This window comes from Priapulus caudatus, unplaced genomic scaffold, assembly GCF_000485595.1.
Source record: "Priapulus caudatus unplaced genomic scaffold, Priapulus_caudatus-5.0.1 Scaffold487, whole genome shotgun sequence".
NCBI lineage: Eukaryota > Metazoa > Priapulida > Priapulimorpha > Priapulimorphida > Priapulidae > Priapulus > Priapulus caudatus.
In genome coordinates, this window is record NW_014577548.1 from 153,487 (window position 1) to 163,233 (window position 9,747).

Sequence of the window (9,747 nt, forward strand, 5' to 3'; positions counted from 1 at the left end):
TCTAAAATTTCAGTTTGATGCTTAATTAATGCAAATAATTGCGAGCGTGCAATATAACTTTTTTTGCGCGCTTTTTGCACGGTTTGGCGTGCATTATAACAATAACAACGGCGTGTCACGTGACGCGTTTTGACCAATCATGATGCATAAAATATCCGAGCCATTTTATAATATATTCTAACCCGATTGTATCCGATTGAATCCGATTGTATATTCTAACCCTAGCAATAGCCAATACCGTTTCTTGGAGCTAAGCCTCGTCGTGCTAGTGGAGTAGGCCTAGACTAGAGCCAGTACTAGAGCTGAGAGGGTCTATGTCCCCCGGGGTACTGCCGGAACGTACCCTGGTACTATCTAATATGCCGGACCGTACCTCGCCACTCGCAGCTAGGGCCTGCATACCTTCCAAATCCCATTGGTTGATACAAATCACGTGCCTGAAATTCCTGTTTTAATAATTCCTTTTATGGTGCATTGTGACCCCAACCCTAACCCTAATCCTAACCCTACTTAGAATTTAATTTTAAAAATTAACTATATTTGTATCAACCAATGAGAGTTGGGAGGTATGCAGGCCCTAGCCGCGAGTTACCTCGCCTACTCCACTAACGCTGAGAGAGTCTATGTCCCCCGGAGTACTGCCGGAACGTACCCTGGTACTATCTAATATGCCGGACCGTACCTCGTCTACTCCACTAACGAGTCTAGAGAGTCGCCTACGCCTACTCCCTAACCCGAACCCTAACCATATCAAATAGTGACCAGGGTACGTTCCGGTGTAGATACAATAATGTAACCCAAACCCAAGAGGATAGGATACCCTATACCCTATCCTCTTGGGTTTGGGTTACATTATTGTATCTAGTTCCGGTGTACCGGACCGTACCCAGGGTACGTTCCGGCAGTACCCTGGGGGACATAGTCATAGACCCTATGAGTATGAGCTCCACTAACGAGTCTGGGGAGTCGCCTACGCCTACTCCCTAACTCTAACCCTAACCCTAACCATATCAAATAGTGACCAGGGTACGTTCCGGTATACCGGACCGTACCCAGGGTACGTTCCGGCAGTACCCTGGGGGACATAGTCATAGACCCTATGTCAATGGGCCCAAGGGCAAGGATAGAGAACATGGGTCCCAATAAAACCAATGTGCCTAACCCTAACCCTAACCCTAACCTATTAGTATTATATATTGTCATTTGATATAATATTATATTTATATTGATGTAAATGACATTGGTTTTATTGCAATATTGGGACCCATGTTCTCTATCCGTGAACCTGTCAATGAGCAGTTCCCACTAGTATTAGAAGTGCACCTATAAACAACACATACCCTCGTCTAACGTAACACTAACACAACACAACACAACTTTTCAATTCAAACAACGGTCTTCAACGTAAATCAACTATCCCGCGAGCTTGCAAAGGCATGAAGTAGCCAATCGAATCACAACATTGACCACGTGGGAAATTATTAGCGAATCGGAAGCGTCTTAGGTGGCAGCACAAGCAAATCATGGCGGATTTTTGCACCAAGGAGAAATACATATTTGCTTATTTCTCATATGTCATGTGCTATTAGCAATATTCTTGAATAGCCGAACCATAGAAATAAAATAGAAGTAGAACGCTGGTACACAGGCGCGCAGCATGGGGCCAGAGCCAGAGGGGTCGGAGCGTCGCCAGTTTCTGACAACTGTCACGTGACCAGCGCCATATTGGTACAGTCACCCTGCTTAGGACCAAGGAGCTAAATATAACATTGTTATATTTAGCTCCTTGCTTAGGACAAATGCTTCAAAATGCCGACACGTTGCGTGGCCATCATGATCAACTGTTCCAATCGGATACAGAAAGGATCTGGAAAGATATGTTCCACAGGTATTTTTCTATAATGTTTTGTAAAAGATAATGTGACGTAGGCCTAGTAGTAGTACTAAGTAAGACTAAGAGCAGTGCTCGAAATCCTGGTTGTCCCAAAAAAATATCCCCAAATCTCCTATTTTCAATCACATAATAATATGGTCAGAAAACACCCAAAAACAGTGGTGTAGCCAGGATTTTTTAACAAGGGTGGCCAAAAACAGCAAACTGCGCAAAATAGTGGATGACTTAATATTTTAATGGCTCCTCCGCCTTCCTCTCCACACCCTACAGCTCATCTACCTTCTCTGCAATCTTTGTTTTGGGTGCCATGTGAAAAGGCGACATTTTGTTCATTGTTCTCTGCTCCCAAGATATGTAATTGTTCAGTGGCGGGTCTGGGATTCCAAGGAGGGTGAAAAACAAGCGGGGGGGCGTATGGGCCCGGGGGTCCTCCCCCAGAAAATTTTGAAAATGTAGATCGCAGGAGATGGTATTTGCAGCACTTTTGAGTACATGTACAGCCTTCATTCTGACTACAACAATTCTCTTTTTTTGAACTTTCGGATCAACATGAATCCCCACTGCATGTTGTTTGTTTTGCATGGGCAAAGCCATCGGAAAATTCAAAATAATAATGGAATAAAAATACCAAAATGTAGGGGTGAACTTGCTGGTTTGCTGGTTCCAAATCGAGTTCACCTCTCATAAATCAGAAAACCTGACATATACCAGTGTTGGAAATAGCAGCTGGTATGCGTTGCTTTCCCACACCATAGATTAATGGCGGGCCGCCAGGCTATAAGTGCTCATGGAGAACCCCTGAGAAAAACATAAATAAAGTGCGTTTTTTCGTCAACTTTTTTCTTGGTTGTCCACCGGACAATGTCTCAGACTGGCTAGGTTGTCCGGCACAAATTCTGGTTGTCTCGGACAACCGGACAACGCTTATTTCGAGCACTGCTAAGACTAAGAAAAAAATAACCGATTTAGGCCTACGATTAATCATAGAGATATAGAGATATGTTGTACACATGTGATGATGTGTTGTATATATCTATGGATTAATATTATCCCTACTGACACTGTACAGAGTTACTGTACTTGTTCTGTTCATCGCAGCAGTATTTATATGTCGTTGTACAGTACGTTTAGTATTTGTACCCGTTTGAATAATATCAGTTTAGTGGTGAGGGCGCCACATGTTTAATTCCGGCGTTTCATAGCGTACCCTTTCCCTTTGTATGTAAAGCCTGTTTTGCTTCGTGCGTACACTACTGTCGGTGTCACCTCTACTCAGCGTCTATGTATGTGTTGAAATCATGACTAAAGTATGCACCGGATTGCACCATTTCAAATGTAAAATTGCCGAAGCTCCCTGCCGTGGGAGGGGGGATACCCCCCTCCCACACCTGCCCATGCTCGGTCGCTTCGCTCTCTCGGGCTTGGTCGCTCCGCTCCCTTGGGGAATATAGTCACAGTAGTCCAGGCTAGGCGTAATGGTCATAATAGTGTAAGCTTGTTTTTCAACATATATAATATTTTTTGCTGTTTCTGGTCAATTTTAGGGTGCTGATTCCAAATCCGATGTATGCCAGCTCATAAGTGTTGAGAATTTTTTTCTAGAGCACAAAATCCGCCGAAAAATACACTTTTTTGTAAATAACGGCGACAATATTGTATTTAGACCTTGTGTGACATGACAGTGATCGAACCATTTGTCCATTATTTCATTTCTTTGTTCAGTATTAATGGTATGTCTGAATATGATGTCAATTACCTAAACATTTTTCGCCATGAGGGCTATCCTGGTTGTCCATATAATGTTCATTCTGGTAAATATAATAGATAAGATTGTTCTATCACTATTGTGGTGGCGCTAGGGGTGACCACACTGGATTTTCCCACGCGCTGTGGTTAGCACGTGGAATTTATTTGTTTCGGGATCATTTTTCGCTCCTACCGCAAAGGTTCGACGGTGATGCAGTAGCAGGAAAACCCAGAGTGAAATGAACGCAAGTCTTTAGATAGTATTTATACAACTGATAGATTTATTCATCATATACGGATAACATGAATAACACAACACTCACTGCACGTATCTCGAATATAGCGTATAGATATATATATATAATATATATTGCTCGTGCCACGTTTACGTTAGTCGTTATCTCGTTAGGCGATTACACGTTTACTTCTCTTAGCTATTCTACAGGTTAAAGTGATTACGTCACGAATTCTAGCACCATCAAGTAGTATATTTGTGTGTTATTTGTACAAAATAAAATGTATGAAAATACAATTAGTGTTTCTGTTTACTTTTCATTCTTATATACCTTCTTTATATGCCCTAATATATAATTTGCCGGAAAAAAAACTGAGAGACGCCAGTATCTGAACAGTACTGGGGGAATAGTGTTAGACAACAGAAATTACCAAATCGTCTAGATTTTTTCAAATTTAACCAACGTAAAAACATTTTTATAAGGTGAGAGTTTGAGGATATATTCAGTAACGTTAGTTCTTACTTTTAATGTAAAAAAATGGCAATTTTTTTTTTACAAATTTTACCATGGAAAATTCGTGACGTAGTCTATTTAATACTGTAGCCGTCTCTGTCTCTCCCAGTCGTGTGCTTCGCGGCTCGGCGCGAGTTCGTGGGTTGGCAGTGCGTCTCCCTGTCGTGTGTAGGCTATAGCTTCCTTAGTATAATGTATACCTTCTCGGGCGTGCCGGTGTCAGAAGTGATGGACTACGTCGGGTGCCTGGCCGTTGTCCCCCCTCGCTTAACACGTGTACAAATGATGCAACCCCCTTGGTTGCATGAGTATACGCATGAGCGTCGTACCCCCTTGTCTGCCACGTGCTCGCTGGCGCCACTCTCTCGCCCGCGCGTGTACGTGGTGGTGCACCTCCCTGACCTCCCACATCGGCTGGCGCCACCCTCTCGCCCGGCGCGTGTACGTGAGGGTGCCATTCCCTGACCTCCCACATCGGCTGCTTATGGGAGCTCCCCTCCCTCAGGTCGTACCCTTTGTCTGCCACGTGCTCGCTGGCCCGCCACTCTCTCGCCGCGCGTGTACGTGGTAAGTGCACCTCCCTGACCTGCCCACATCGGCTGGCGCCACCCTCTCCCGGCGCCCCGTGTACGTGAGGCGTGCCATTTCCCGTGACTCCACATCGGCTGCTTATGGGAGCCCCTCTCCCTCAGAAAACTTCGTCCGATTCTGTTGCGGTCGGTTGCGTCTGGTGTATGACGTCATCCCCCCTGAACTCTCCACAACTCTTCCACTCCCCCCCCCCCTGAAATCATCCCACACTATAGTAATAATTTTAAACTTGTTTAACACAAGTTGTTGTTCCGTAATTGGAAACTACATTGTATAATCACTAAAATCGATGTCTGCCATAAGGTTTTTGGCTGCCATTTTATTGAAAAAAAAAAAATTGTATAAAACATTTAAATATGCCCTGGAAACATGCATAGCCCGACTACTCACGTATTTGTCTCAAGAAACTAGCAACAGACTAGAGTAATGATATTGTATTGGCTCAAAAGATTCCGAATACCAAGTTTATATACATGCTTCCATACACTATGAGGCTCATAGGGTCGTATGTCCCCCATGGTACTGGCCGGAACTGTATCCCTGGCGTTACGGTCCGGTTATACCGGAACGTACCCTCGTCACATTGAATGGTAAGTTAGGATATTAAGGTGTTTAGGGTTAGGGTACGATACGTAGGGTTCGGTCTAGGATTAGGCTTAGGGTTCGGTTCGGGGTTAGTGAGAGCGTAGGCCGACTCCTAGATCCTTAGTTGGAGTAGGCGAGGTACGGTCGGCATATTAGATCAGTACCAGGTACGTCCGGTATACCGGACCGTACACAGGTACCGTTCCGGCAGTACCCGGCGGGACATAGACCCTCTCAGCCATACTTTGGGGTTCTAAATACAATTATTGTCCGCCGTTATTACAAAAAAGGTGCTATTTTCGGCGGCGTTTTGTGCTTCTAGAAAAAAAATGCTCAACACTTACGGAGCTGCGCATTACATCGATTCTGAATCAACACTAAACATTGATAGGGACAACACAAAAAAAACCACATTATATATGTTGAAAAAACAAGGGCAGGCCTGTGCTGCTCTCTATAGCCGGATACAGGCTAAGTATAGCAAGTTTCTGCTCTTATATTATGAGAGCAATGTTTGTACGCCACTGTTCGCTAACGGGCAGGGCGTCGGAACTGCGCGGCACTTTTCAGGCCATAAATTCCAAACGTTAACCAAAATCTTTCAATAATTTATACCTCTTTTTGCGCCGGTTACATATATCATGTATATACGTGTATCTAGACCCCTTATATGCGAGAGACCAGGGGTCAGATGAGGTCGGTCAGCGGCGTGCTACAGGGGGTGGGTCTAGGGCGGTCCGGACCCCTCCTGCCCGCGCAAACTTTCCTAAAACACGTTATTAGAAGTTACTGAATAATGTTACACCTAAAAGAAACATTGCCATACATTGTTCAAGCGGAACTTTGCTTAGTGGGTATGTCTACGGTTAGGACCCCCCCTCCCCCCTGGTCCAAATCCTGTACCACGGCCCCTTGCCAGGTCAGCCTGTCAGCTATAAATCTTTATGATCCAGAACTCTGAGCACACATTCCTCCGCTCACCGTCTACTCCTGATTCTATGCAGGCAGCATGCCCGCTTGCGTTATATCAGCGGAGTCTATAATAGGCTCTATTATAGACTCCTATATTATTATAGGGGCCTATCCTATTATAGGGGCCTATTATAGACTCCTTGTTATATTGAGCGGCAGCATGCTGTTGCGGGCGGTCGCGCGTTTCATGGACAATATTAACCCAAAAAGTTTTTTTTTTTTTTTTCGTTTGTGGGAGCCACATCTACAATTGTATGCATGTCTTGAATGCGGAATGTATTTCAGGAAGTTTGTACCAAAGATTTATCCACTGTTAAAGTGAGAAAACATTAATTAGGAGTTTTTGGTCCATTAAATTGAATATTTTTATTCTATGATTAAGCCCCAACAAATCTTGTCAATCATCATGTATTTTTCTAAAATTACAGTGAACACTTTTTTGCTGCTAAATCACAATGCTCAGAATGCACCAGAGCCCACCATTTCCCTTGTAGATTTCAAAATTTCTCACGGGGAGCAGCCCCAGGACCCCCCCCCCCTAGGGTGCTTCGCCTCCCCGTCGGGCCTCGCCCTAGCTATCATCAAAGCGCGGCACTTATTTTACTTGCTTCCGACGCCTTTGCGCTTAAGGTACTATAGTAGCAAAAATGGTAGCTGATACAATGGCCTAGCCAAATCTGCCCCCTACATATATAATAAGCCATCGAATCTGTAGCTGATACAATGGCTACAAATCTGCTACATATATTATAGGCCATCGAATCTGTAGCTTGATACAATTAATGGCACAATTTAAATGGCTACAAATCTGCCCCTACATGTATATATGCCTATGCCCTCGTGGCGTACGCAGTGGGGGTGTTTGGGGTGTTAACACCCCCCTGCCTCTGTGCCCAAACAAACATTAAAAAAAAAAGAAGAAGAAGAGAGGAGCAAAGGAGAGAGAGGAGAGGAGGAGAGAGCAGAGGAGAGAATGAGGGACTCGAGAGAGAGAGACGGAGCGTTGATGATTCCGACCGAGCAGAGAGAGAGCAGGAGAAGCAGAGCAAAGAGAGAGAGAGAGCAGTGCGGTGTGTGAGAGCAGGAGGGAGAGAAAGAAGGGAAAAGGAGAGTGGAGAGAGAACAGAAGGGCCCTATTATCCTATTTATTAAAGTTTCAGTATTTGAAACACCCCTCCCAGCTGTAAGAACAGTAGCCTATAAGGCCAGCCGGTAAGGCAGTCGGTGTACAATGAAATGAGATAGCAGAACCCCAAAATCGATCTGCTGCATTGCTCGCGAATCGCGAACGTCGTAACTAAATGTAGATGGCGCAGAATGCGATTGCACGCAACCACATATATATAAATTTATGTCATAAGACTTGAGTTTTGATTACAATCGTGAGATTTAAGAAATTTCACCGATTTTACTGCATCTACCAGGCGCGGATTTAGGCCGGTTTGCACCGGTTTCCAGAAACCGTCACAGGCTGGGTATCTCAGAATTGACCTCCAAAACTCACCAAGAATACACCAAATAAACTAGCCTAATTTTTTTATAACATTCCCGGCGGGCGGCATGCCCCCGGCACCCCCTAGCTCGTGAATAGAACATATGGAAACCTTGCGGATCACACAAACCCTCTGGATCCGCCCCTGTCTACTCTAGCCTATCAAACGCAGTTTAAAAAAAATAATAGCTAAGTGTAGGCCTATGCACGTTTGTCGACTGTCTGTACGTGCACGTCATATGATATTCGGCATAATACTTTGATTCACAAAACAAACAACACACACGCACAAACGCACACCTCTCTCTCGCTCTCTTCTCTCACGCACGAACACACACGCACGCACGCACGCACGCACGCACACAGCACAGCACATCACGCACAGCTCTCTCTCTCTCTCTCACACACACACACTCGTGCGCGCTGCGCCACACACCTCTCTGTATCTCTCGCGCTCTCTCTCTTCTCACTCTCTCTCTCTCTCTCTCTCTCGCTCGCTCGCCTCTTGTCTCTCTCTCTCTCTCTCATTCTCTCTCTCTCTTCTCTTTCTCTTCTCTTCTCTTCTCCTACCACCCCTCCCTCCCCCCCTCTCTCTCTCTCTGCTCCCATACACAACACAAACCGCACACCCCCTCTCTCTCTCACACACAGACACACACACACACACACACACGCACGCACACCTCCTCTCTCTCTCTCTTGACACATACACACTCCCCTACGCAAAGCTGTATTACGTAAATTTTAGCTTGATGAATCGCACCTAACAAACGGCCTCGCCGTGCCGTACGCGAAATCGTACGCAAATTTACTAAATAACTGCGTTGATAAATCGCCCCCAATTAAGCAACGTCGATTGCGTACGCACCACAGATTATATGGCCAAAATTATTTTTTGCGTACGCCAGCTTGATGAATCATGAATCTACCCCCGGAACCCCACCCGTCAGTGCAACGTGCACACGGTATCAGTCTCCAGTTTCCAGCGCGGCGTCGTACAGCCGGGGGGGAGGAGGTCAGGGGTCCGGAACCCCATGCTCGCCGCAGAAAACGCATACTGAGGGGGTGCTAATTTCAAAAAAAAATTATGGGGGAGAGCCTACCAAATACTGATACATATATATAGCGCCATCGAATCTGCTAGCTGATACAATTGGCCTTACAAATCTGCCTACATGTATATAGAGCATCGACTTCTGTAGCTGATACAATGGCTACAAATCTGCCCTACATGTATACAGCATCGAATCTGCCCTAGCTGATACAATGGCTTTACAATATCTGATACATAATATAGGCCATCGAATCTGTAAGCCTGATACAATGGCTACAAATCTTTACATGTATATAGAGCATCGAATTCTGTAGCTGATACAATGGCCTACAAATCTGATACAGCATTATAGCTAGTGTTGTTTCTCTGTATAGCCAATACAATGCGCCCCTTACAAATCTGCTTACATATATGTAGTGTTGTTTATCTGGTAGCCAACACCAATGGCTACAAATCTGCTACATGTTATAGCAGCCATCGAATATGTAGCTGCATACAATGGCTAACAAATTCTGATACATCTATATTCAGTATCGTTAATCTGCTAGCCAGCTACAATGGCTACAAATCTGCCTTAAATGTATTAGAGCCATCGAATCTGCTAGCTGCATACAATGGCTACAAATCTGCTACATAATATATATAGGCATCGAATCTGTAGCCT

At 44.8% G+C, this 9,747-nt stretch overlaps 1 protein-coding gene across 1 annotated transcript in view; it reads right to left on the reverse strand.

Moving 5' to 3' along the window:
• LOC106810925 (borealin-like) overlaps positions 1-1,449 on the reverse strand; it is a 12,155-nt gene extending 10,706 nt beyond the window's left edge. Inside the window, exon 1 of the mRNA XM_014814409.1 lies at positions 1,341-1,449. The gene's annotated coding sequence lies outside the window, so the exon portion shown is untranslated. The remainder of the gene's footprint in view (positions 1-1,340) is intronic.
• Between the last annotated feature and the right edge of the window lie 8,298 nt (positions 1,450-9,747).